We start from the raw sequence: 12,191 nt of genomic DNA on the forward strand, positions 1-12,191 counted from the left end.
ATTCCTCCTTTGCTGCCGCCTTTCAGATCAGCATGCAGAATTATGCCCTTTAAAAGACTGTCTCTGCCTCTGCCTCTGCCTAGATGTCCAGCAGTGCCGATGCCCTCCGCCTCGCACCTTTCGCGCGCCGGTGACTCTCTCAGACAGTGCAGCGCCAGGTCAACGCGGTGCAGACAAAACACCGCGGCCCTCCTGCGACGGGAGCCACCCGGAGCGAGCGGGGTGTGTTTGTAAATCCCCAGAGACAATCACCATCGCCCTCCGCTGGGTCTGCCGCTCGCTGGCTCGCTCTCTACTCCGGATTGGTATGCCTGTCACACGTAAGGCTTTGGAGCGCGCGGGGGCAGCGCAGAGGCTCCGGCGAGCTCTCGCTCTCTCAGTCCCTGCCTCTGCCACTCCCGCCGCGCGCAGCAGCTCCGAGGGTTCCCCCTCAGGTTCAACGCCGCGATCTAGCTCTGGGCTCTGCTCTTCTTCTTCTTCTTCGGTTGCCTGGGGCGTGTTCTCCAAAGGAGGGAGTCGTCCAGCCGGGGTGGGAAGCCAGATCAGGGGATGATTCGGGGCGGGGGGGCCACGGGGGGTGGAGAGGCGGCGGGTCACAAACAGATCACCTGCTCGCAAAAGACACCCCGCGACACCTCCAGGAGGGGCTGAGAGTGGCTTCTCCTCGCGGGGAGAGGAGGGTTGGCAGAGAGAGCCAGCGACGGCGCCCCGGAGGATCTCTGAGCAGTCTCCACTTCAGAGGCTGGGGAGGATCTCTTGACAGAGCCTCACATGGGCAGTCCTGCCCCCCCCCCCCAGTTGCCTTCCAGGCTGGACTCTGGTTTCTGTCCTGGTTCTGACGCTGCGCTTCCCTTCCTCCTGCCTTTCCCCTCTGCCAGCTCAGGTCGGAGTGTGCGCGCGTGTGTTTTGCGCTGTCCCAAAAGCTGATCGATGGTTTCGCACCCTATCAGGGAGGGAGAGGAGCTGAACTTTCCTGGCTGGCTTGTGCGCGCGGGCGAGGGCGCGCGCGCGCCTCTGATCTTTGTATCTGACTAGCAGGTACAGCAGCAGCACACCCAGGCAGGCACCACACTCCTATCTGTCGTCACACAGCCTGGCGATCCGGGCTTTCCATCCCCGGCCCCGAACGCCCTCCATCTCTGCGCCTGTTTTCCTGTTTGGGTTTTTTTAAGCCCCCCTGCCCCATTTTTTGTTTTGCTCGCTCATTTCCGCAGGGGGCTGAGCCGACCGTCCTGGAGAGCAGCCCTCCTATCTCGACAGCAGCATCTCCCGGCTCAAGGGCGGGGGTCTCCAGCGGGGAACCAGATCTCTGTTTTGTTCAGCACCACTAGCGAAAGCCTGGAGCTGCTGCGGACCATTGAGATCCTATCTGGCGCTCCGGGGGGCGAGGCGAGACTCTCAGACAGCAGCAGCCCCCGAGGAAAAAGCCCCCTTTGTTGCCTGGCCACTGCTGCCTCTCTGCTGGGCTTGCCTCTTCCCACTTCTATCTGATTGATTTATTCCAGGACAAAAGCGGGCGGGGGGAGGCTGGAGCTGCTCCCCCAGCTCGCGGTCAGGTGTCCTGCCAGGGGCTTCCTTGGGGGGGGGATTGCCTCGGATCGGGTATCGGAAGGCTGATTTTGGTATTCAATCTCCTCCTCTCGGCGGTGCGGGGAGAATATGCAGGAGCAACCAGCACCTCTAGGCACACATTTCACACACACACACACACCCCCCAAGTGCTCCTCAGCCCCACCGTCCCTGCAGCTTTTGTCAAGCCCCACACAGTCGTGGCCGCCTGGATTACCTGCCTCCGGGGAGGCTGCCTGGGAGCCAGATTCCTTCCCCAACCGCCCCCCCCCCAGCCAACATGTTTCTCCTCTCCCACCCCGCCCCCCCCCCCACCAGCCCGCATTGTTCCAGAGGGCTTTTGTGTGCTGATCCTCACAGCGGGGCTGAACACAGCTCTGGGGGTGGCTTTGTTATGATCCCTTTATCGCTCCCGCAGGGGAGGATTCCGAAAGTGATCATAACAGGGGTGTGGTGGGGCTGGAAGCGGTGCGTGTGTTTGTTGGGGGGGGGGTCATGTGGGTGTTTGGTGTGGCTAAGCAAGGACTCCTGCTGTCTCTGCTGCCCCACGCAAACAGGTGATCTGAGCGTGACTGACAGAGGCTGCAATCCTGTCCACACTTACCTAGGAATCAGCTCCATTGACGACAATGGGAGTTACTCCTGAGTAGACATGCATAGGATTGGGCTCAGAGTCAGGGGCAGAAAAGCAATTTGCAAATACTTTTAATTCCTCCCCGATCTGACCAAAAAGGCCCCAGTCCGGTTTGCATCCCTGGAGGGCAGCACTCGCTGTTTACTACGGTAGAACTCCACATTCCAACACACGGGCTTATGAAACGTCAGTGGCGTAGCTAGAGGGGGTGCTCTAAGTTTTGCAGGGAGCCTCTCCGCGCAGTGCAAGCGGCTCCTCCCCTCCCCTTGGGAGCCATTCCGGACATTCGGCTCCCCCCTCCCAGAATGACCCCGGGAGGGAGGGAGAGGGTCCGCTTGTACGCCGCTGGGACGCTTCCTGCCAACCTGAGTGCTTGGCACCCCCTCCAGCTACGCCACTGTGTAACGCAGGTCCGCAGCCTGTGCTCGGCTTCTTTCCGAGGAGCGATCTCTAGTAGTTCGCGGGCGCAAGGAGCAAGAGCGACCATGCTCCAGAGCTGGGTGAAGCCCATCTCAGTCAGTACACCAGGAGCTTCTGAGTTTTGGAGGTGATACTCATTTCGGGATCCAGCCACCGTGCAAACGCAACCAGAAACATCCCATGGGGCGGAATGCTTCGGGCAGGACGCTCTCCATGCATCGGATGTCCGGAGTAAAAGAACACCTGGAATAGAAATCACAACCCAAGCACTTCAGGCAGGTAAAGGAAGGGCAGGTAACCCCAGAGTTTGTTCTGACACCTAGAAGGGAGATTAGTTTTCTTTGTAAATGCGCCATCTAGTGGAACCAAAGATCCGCAGCAGCAACGGGGGAGAAAATTCTGTAGAAATTGAGATAAATTTGGAAACATTCAGCTTGTAGCTGGGAGTCATGACTCATCAATATAAAAATGAACCGGGTTTCTTTTTTCCCTCCCCAAATAAGAGCTCACATAAAACCATTCAAGAGAAGCCTGCATCTCCCCCAAAAGAAACACATGGGGCAGATAACAGTCCATTGACGAGAGGATACATTTATTTTTCATATTTTATACCGCCATGCCTCTAAGGAGCTCAGTGTGGTGTACATTGCTCCTTTTGTCCTCACAACAACCCTGTGAGGCTGACTGGCCCAGGGTCTCCCAGGAAGCTTCATGGCTGAATGGGGTTTTGAACCTAGATCTTCCAGGTCTTAAGTCCAACTCCAAAACCCCTGCACCATTCTGGCTCTCAAACTGGTAAAATATAAAATGGGAAAGGGCGCCACCATTTCTGAGAACAACTGGTAACTGGTATGAATGTAACTGGTAACAAACTTATGTTAGTCACCCCATGATTCAGAAGGCTCATGGAGCCACCATGTTTGCTGGCATCAATGGATGCATCATTTTCAAGTCTTGGAAAGGTATGGCTCAGTTTCTCTTTGTACGTACAAAAAAAAACCCCTGTTTTGAATACTGTGTACACTTCTGGGCACTACAGTCTAAGAAGGATGGTGACACATTAGAAGGGTTACAAAGGACAAGTCATTTTGGTGCCTGGGGTGCAAAATTGAGATGTTACTCCTTCAAGAACACACATTACTGTCAAGGGGGCTTGCACATGAGAACTGCAAGGTGTATGAATTTCTGGGCCCCCATTACAAGTTGTGTATAAATGCTTAGCAACTGTGCTAACACCGGATTGCTAGGCAGGGAGCTGGAGGGAAGCCCAACACTGCTGCTCTCAACACTTTTTTCCCAACCCATCATATGTAGTTAATTGACTGTTCGCACCACTACGGAATATAAAAGGTGGTGGTTAACCACCTTGGTGGTTAAGAAAAGGTTAAAGGTGATCTAAGTGGAACAAGCTGCATTGCAGGCCATGAACAGGTTGAAGAGGTCAGAGAAGCAGGCTTCTTGCTGTCTCCATACTATCCAAATCTCATCAGGCAGGATGTAGTTCAGGTTCAATAGTTCTCAGAGCCATTGATAACACCAGGAGAAATTCACCTGCTTAATATTTCTGTTGAGATCATTGTACCCATTCATTGCATTTGATGGCCTCATTAGTGACTAGTAAGCACAATGCGCCCAAGACCTCAAAGGGAAAAAGCAAGCTAAACACCAATATACATAATCTCTTTGCCCTGTGAGGTACCTACTGTTCTGAGAGGGTAGATATGCTGCAAGGACAGAAGCAGTTTCTTTTTGAAAGGACATATTCCTTCTTGCCAGATGCTACCCAGAGACTGCCTTTCCATCTCTTTATTTAGCAGCAACAATCTTCCCGTGAACAAAGATAGCAGGCCTAAGCTACACCCAAAGACCATTTATCATTTGTTTCCAGTTCGTATTCCCATTGTTAATTGTCTATCAGGGTTGCTTTGGAGGTGAGGCTCCGAAGCAGTTTAAAGACATGGTTAGGTCAGCATCCAAAGCTGAGACTCAACAATAAGTGACATCACAAGAGGTAAAAGAGGTCCTTCAGTTTCAGTAAAGTTCAGCGTGGAACCTGAACACTAGCTAGCCAAGACTGTCACTTTCCGAAACGGTCAATTCAATTTTGCCATTGGAGCAAGGCTCTAAGACATTGGCTGCCCTGAGCAAGGAAGCTGACACAATGACTCTGCATACAATGGCTGGCTCTGGTCAGGGTTATTAATGTCTCATTTTTCATACATATAAAGAGTTACTCAAGCAATGGCAACAGCAGCAGGCTGCCCTCCCCCTTCAGGAAGGCTGGCCTCTCACAGTTTGAATTCAGGAGAGAATGTTGTTAAAAGCCCATTTTGTAACTAGATCTTAGGTCTACATGCCATCAATAGCCCTCCCTTTTATCAAGCTAATCATAGCTGCTCTGTTGTGTTGTCAAAACATCTCCTTAACAGCCACCCTTGAAAGTCTTTTCAATGGCAGGATTGAAGAGGCTGAAGTTGAACTATCTTCTTTTTCTGTCTAAGCACAACAAACAAATACAAGTTCTGGGCACAGCTTCATTTCCATGGCAGCCTCCATATCATGAAAACACGAGAACCCAACCACAGGAACGCAGTGACATGGGCTGCTGCAGGGCAGCTTTTCGGAACCACTCCTGTCTATTTGTGTGGCATCTTTTAGAAGAACAAATCTTACCAACCTCTTAATACAGCTGTCCAGAATCTCACGTGTCTAGCACACAATGGAAGCATATCTCGGTTTCTTTCATTCCTCACTGGAAGGACTCCTGCTGGTTCTCACCTTAAGACTGAAAGCATTTAGCTGGACAGTGGGCAATAGAGTCAGAAGTTGTTTCCAGCCAGAAGAATCCCAGGTAGGTACTTCCAGTTTGAGGCCAAGCTCATTATGCTGCTCAGCTTACTGATAGGCTGTAAGCCTTGGAGGAATTCGGTTACTTCCTCCTCAAGAAGAGAGAGGCAGGGGGTATTGCTGACCAAGTGCCAAGGGAAGACGCCTGGTGCAAGGCGCTTGCTTTCACTTTTAAAGTGCGCTCCCAGATCTGCCTTAAATAAATGCACCCTTAGATGCTATGCAAGTTTGCCTTGTCTTCATTAATTGTGTCAGATGCACTTTGTGTTGAAATCCAATTGTCAAGTACCACTGCTGCTCTGGTGGCCTTGTGCCATCTCTGGTTTGATTTGTAGTTCAACTTTCATATGAACTGTGTGAAACTGTATGAACTACTGTATGAACTGTATGAACTACTATGAACTGTAGTTCATAGTGGATGTCAAGTTAGAACTATGCACCAGAAATTTTCAGCCACTGTTCTGATCCACAGAAATTTTTGGTCTAGGGAAAACAAATAAATGGATGCTAGATGAAAACAGAGGAAGGGTTTTTCTCTCCCAATACCCTGCAGTCATTTTTTCTTAAAAAAAATACATAGGTAACTTTGACTGTGAAGTTCACATTTCTTTTTGTGTTCAAAATGACTTTTCATGAAAATGTTAGAGGTGGTGATGATTCTTTCTAGTAGCAAACCTCAAACATCACTTGCCACCATAGAGGAGCAAGGAACTATTAAACAAGGCTGGAGAAGAAATCTGCCTGATCAAAATGGGAAGGCTATGAAGATACTGATAAAAGGTGACACAAAAGGAAAGGAATTTAAAAAACCTTATATGGCAATGATGGATAGGGAGATAACTGGAGCAGGAAACATGGTGTGCATGAAGCACAGAAAAGTCACATGAATATTGTCTTTGAGAGAACTGGGGAGATGGCAAAGATTCCTTCTTGAGAAGGCCTGACCAGTTACAAAGGGATGGGTTTAGCAGAGGCTATTTGACAGGGCAAGACAGACAGCCCAATCCTACCTAACTCCCTGTGCGTCAATACAGCAGCACCGCTGTGGCATCCACTGCATCCTGTAAGACAGTTTAGGACTCTGGGTTTAGGATTCTTTGCTTCAGGGCAAAGGAAGGCTGCTGCTGCCCAGTGGGTCCAGCAATATTGAGTGGCTGCAAGAAGGCAGATTGAGGCTGGGGTTAGGACTTGGCAGACGTCACTGCTGAACCCACCTTCTTCCTGAGCCAATATGCCCTCTTCCCCACTCCTGTGTTTCTGTTCTGTCCAATACCATCTCGTTCCACTCCTTCCCCATCTATGGAGTGGCAGGCATCTGGTGTACATCACTGTGCAGAGCCGGCTTCTTGCTGCTTCCAACAAAAGCCATCCCACATACTCCAGTGTGTCGCTTTTTGTGACATCCACAAAACACATTATGCCACTGGAATGCTTGTTCCAGCTGCATAATTTGTCAGCATCGGACTGTGACAGATATAACTTGCAACTACAACATGGCCTGGAAGAGACTGGATCAGCTTGCCTCTCTGACAAAGAAGTGGCATGATGGGAAGAAAGTCAACTGTTCCATAGCATGGTTTTTCCTGGCACCAAAATTTTATTTGACTTAGGCCCAAATCCTAACCAACTTTTCTGCACTGGCATAGCTGTGCTAATGGGGCATTTGTTGCATCCTGCAGTTGGGTGACACTCATAGAGGCCTCCTCAATGTAAGGGAATATTTGTTCCCTTACCTCAGTGCTGGAAAGTTGGTCAGGACTGCACCCTTAGCAATTAGGAAACACTAATAGGGAGATATGGAAAGAAAAGGGCCACAAACCCCAAGGGGAAGAAAATACATTATTTTAAAAATAGTAAACAAATATTTGTGTGGATAAAATACACAATTCTGAAAGTTTTCACCCACATTAACGTATTAGTCACTGATGATTGACTCAAGAGGGCTATCTTCATACTGTGCGTGTATTTATTATTTATTTAAATATGGTCGACATGGAACAAAAATTCAGATTTTTGTAAAATAATTACCCTTCCAAAATATTTAAACAAAAAGTGTAAGAATATAAGCACATCCGGTTTTAGCTATAGACCCACCAAGTGCAGTTAAAATAAGTTTGCACCAATGTGTCTGGTATGAAAGAACTACTTTTATATAACTAAACACTTCTGCTATAAAGGTATAAGCATCTTGCTTCGATGGAGGCAAGCCTTGCTGAGTCATCAAATCATGCATGTTTTCAAAATTCTGGACTAAACTATGGTGCTAATTCTTGTTTATGTCAAGTGTTACTTCTGTAGACATTTAATTTGCATCTGTTTGCAGAAGGTGTATTTCCAAACAATAATTTAAGAGTAAATGAAAGGAAGGCATCACACCTATCATTGTGAATACTGTCAACTGAATGCCATATTTAGAATAAAGACCAAGTACCAGCATGTTCCTTTCGTGGTTCAGAGAATGTTAAAGTTTAAAGCAAGCAGGAAAGGTTAACCAATTATAAATATACAGAGGTATAATCTTTTGATGTTTAGTGACAAGACTGTCCAATAGCAAAACACTGGCATAGATCCTTTGGCTTCAACACTGGAGAACTTCTTCTGCTGTAACATACCTTCCATGGCAACAATGGGGTGAAAAACAAATGTGTGAAAAATATTACACTGGAGTTTATGAATTCTGTGTCATTGGTTTTCTGGAATATTCCCACAAGTGCAAGGCAGGAGGGATCTATTGTCTAAGGAATTAATTTCTAAACAAGTGAACACTGACAAAAGTATGAAGTTTTAAAAGGAGTCATGCCTAATACCTCTACCTTCCCCCGCCAAAAAACAGCTCCTAATCAGCCCAAATGAAATGACTGTGGTCTCTTTGGTGAGACTTAAAAGTGACTTAGAAATATTTTAAATATTAATTGTACACACTTGTTCACCTCAATGTAGACTCATGCACACCAGATGAGAGAGAGAGAGAGAGAGAGAGAGAGAGAGAGAGAGAGAGAGAGAGAGAGATCTTATTCTGATTATGTTTAGAATAAAACAGGCAGCCCAATCCTAACTTATGCTAGTACAGCCAGTATCCAGCGCAGGTTGGGAGGCTGCTGGAGGTCACCTTGAGGAAAGGTTATATTTTTTCCCCTTACCCCTAGTCATGTCCCAGCCTGCCCTATAGGACTACTCAAACTTGTTCTAGTTATTTCACAGGCGCAAATCCAAGAAGCCAGTGAAAGGGTACTCAGGACATGTAGGTTAGGATTTGGCTGGTTAGGATTTGGCATGTGCTGCTGCTGCCCCCTCCCAGGCCTAATCCTCTCCCCATTCTGCTCTTCCTCTGCCCAAAAACATCCACCCCCCCCACCCCCAGAATGTCTTCCTGTCCAGCCACCCTTTCCTTCCCCTGTGGCACCCAACATAAACATACCTTGCTTGACCAGCACAGGGATGGGATACGGCGAGGGCAGGCCTGCACATGTCCATGTGCAGGTGCAGCCTGCTCCCAAGTCACACCAAATGTGCTTTACAGCATGTTGGCAGTGCTTGGGAGCCAGGGACCCTGCGCCAGCCTGAGGTAGGTTTGTGTCCTAAATGGTGTCAGGGATCATACTGGCAGAAAGCAGGCAGACCAAAGGAAGTAGAGCCTAGTGGTTAGCAATGCTGCCTTTAGTTGCTTTGCTTCAAACTTCTGCTTTGGTCAGATGGCTGACTTGGACAACCCATTTTAAAATCCATGCCTTTGCCCAAAGAAGAAGAAAAGGCCACATTGAGTTTCAAATGGAGTTTCAGCACTTAAACGCTGATAATTTTTTCAAATTCTTGAAATTTGGCCTTCTGATTCTTGAACAAGTACGTACTTTTGCCTTAAAGGACACTGAAACAAACACAAACACTGATTCAAGTTACTTCACTACAAAGGCTCCCCTATGCATGCTTTCTGTGGGGGCAGCACAGGGAGAAATCATCCCTGGGATTTCTTCCTTATCTGAAGCATCGTGCACATTCAGGAATTCTCAGCTACTTAGCGTTGCCAAAAGTTAAATAGTTGTAATAGCTTATTTCCTGGCATTATAGCAACTGCCTCACTTTTTATTTATTTTGATTGTTCTGCAGAAGGTCTGAAAAATAGTTTTAGAGAAGCATTTTATTATTTTTCTGTGTAGCATCCCAAACAATCACATCATGACATTTTATTGAAGATGAGTCCTCCCAAAGAGCTTGTCTCCTATCTGGTTGCTAACTGTTCCCCCCATTGACATCTATGGTTTCACAGGCATTTTGACTTTCCGACAGTTCACGGGAGTTGACAGATCATGCCGTTACCTCGGAAGGGCACTTATCATGGTTAATCCACCCACCAAGGTTTTTCCTCAGGATAATGGCAGTTTGGGTGATTCATCCTTACAGACCCTGCCCTTCCTTATTTGCACAAAATATCCTACACCCTGCAATAATTTCTGGGTCAGGCATATGCCACACATGTGATTTCCTTTTGGACAGAGAGACAAGAAAAGATCAAGTTAAAGGTCAGCCTCCTAGGTCAACCTACTCCACTTCAACTTCTAGGTCATTTCAAGAGCTCCTAATATGATGTTATCAGATCAGTGAATATTCTCAGGGGTACAGCAGACATGTCTGGGAGGCAGAGTTTACTGTTGCCTTGCTGAGGGAGGAGAGGGGAAAATAGGACTGCTGTTGTGCTGGAAAATTTCACTGTTTCTTTCTGTCTCTAGTGGAAAACAGTTATCACTAACACATCCTGGCATGTAATTTGCCTCATTTATTATTGTCTAGCATTAGCTTAGAAATGCACAATAAGCACTAAGGTACTACCAAGGGCTGGGGTTCTGTAAGGAAACATCACACAGAGATGCCAAGAACTTTCAGTTTTTTCTCTCTCTCTCCCAAATTGAGACATGCCTTCAGAACTCTGCAAAATATAATTCAAGCAAACCTTAAAGCTGACAAAGAAGGCCTAAGAGAGTGAACATTCTGAGGGCATCAGAGGGAGTCCCATAAAAATCAGTAAACTTCTGTTCCTGTTGCGTTATGGATCCCTATAGCATGGAAAAATAACAAAATGTTTAATGATGTCACCATAACAGATTAAGGGCACAATCCTAACCCCTTATGTCAGTGCTTTCCAGCACTGGCATAGCGGTGCCAATGGGACGTGTGCTGCATCCTGCAGTAGGGTGTCACTCACAGGGACCTCCTCAAAGTAAGGGAAGGTTTGTTCCCTTACCTCGGAGCTGCATTGCCCTTATGTCAGTGCTGGAAAGCACTGGAAAGCACTAACATAAGGGGTTAGGACTGCACCCTAAGTGAGGTTATGATGTTTAATAAACTCATACAAATTAATTAAAATTTTAGCTATAGATGCAAAATTGGCCTCTGATCAACTGATGAGGCTGACAAAAGTGCAACATTCAAGTTTCAAGTCTTGCGAGTTACCCACAACTCTGTAGGGCACGCATGGGTGCCACTGACTTCCTTGCCAATCCAGACCAGATAAAAAAGCCCCTTTCAAAGATTACTTGTCCTGCCAATGTCTAGTGGAAAATAGAAGATGGTGTGTCATTCAGCTATGACTTTCCTGGAATTAAAAGAACCACAGGACTGAGGCAAGTGATGGTGACGAACTAGGCTGGTATACACAGCACCAAGCTGGGGTTGGGAAGAGGGAGGGGCCTTTGTGGTTGCCCAGGTAAAGTTTGCATTTAACCAATTCTGTCTTGCTGTTTGTCAGACTATATGGAGACATTGTCAGACATTGTCAGACATTGTCAACAGCAGCCTGTAGAATCAGCTTATTCATCTCTGAGTCGGAATGTGCAAGCTCCCAAGAATGACTGTAACACAAACGCGTCTCCTAGAGCTTTGAGTGTCTCACTCCAGATTTATGATTTCAAACCGCAAGGCAGGAGGAGGAAACGCGAACCACGATCATTGGTGCGACAACAAAAGCAACTACTGTATCCAGCATCACTGGGCAGGACCGCACGTGCGCTCAGTAGGGGAAACACCGCCCTTCACGGAGCAGCAGACAGGTGGGCGTGGTTTCCTTCCCGGGGCCACGCCCATCGCGTTCTAATTAGAACCCTGGATCAAAATCCATGCGAGGGGTGACGGACTGGAATGCTTGTCGCTGTTAGCAAGCCAGCCAGGAGGGGCCAAAGTGAAAGAGGTCGTGATTACTCATTTAACAATAAGTAATCACTTACTGGGTTGTGCTTTTGCCAGGGTGACCAGATGCAAAGGTAGGCAGAGTGCTTATACTTTAAACCATCGTATAGAACAGGGCTGGGCAAACTTTCAATTTTAGGGATCCTGGACCTTGTAGGAGAAAGAATGTCAGCAGAGAATGTCCACAATTCTGCAGGAGAGATAATGTCAGCAGGTGCAGTGCAGCTTGTTATCTGTGACAAGCTGTAAGGTGTGAGATGACAAGCTGCATCTGCAGAAATTCCCTCTGCTGTACAATTGTTAAAGGTTCAGGATCCCTAAAGTTGAAAGTTTGCCCATCCAGATCCACTGCATAGAAGAGGGAATTTGGGCAGGTGCAGCGTTTTAAAGCCTTCCATGTTGAGCCTGCACCTGCCCAAATTCCCTCTTCTATGCAGTGGTTGAAGGCATAAGCAAAGTGGTTAAAGGCACACTGTCCTCCACTGTTTTTTGCGCTTCTACGTTGTGAAATGTACATTCTAAGTCAACCGGGAGCTGGAGCCTC

The sequence above is a fragment of the Tiliqua scincoides genome, chromosome 2, assembly GCF_035046505.1.
Source record: "Tiliqua scincoides isolate rTilSci1 chromosome 2, rTilSci1.hap2, whole genome shotgun sequence".
Taxonomy (NCBI): Eukaryota; Metazoa; Chordata; class Lepidosauria; order Squamata; family Scincidae; genus Tiliqua; species Tiliqua scincoides.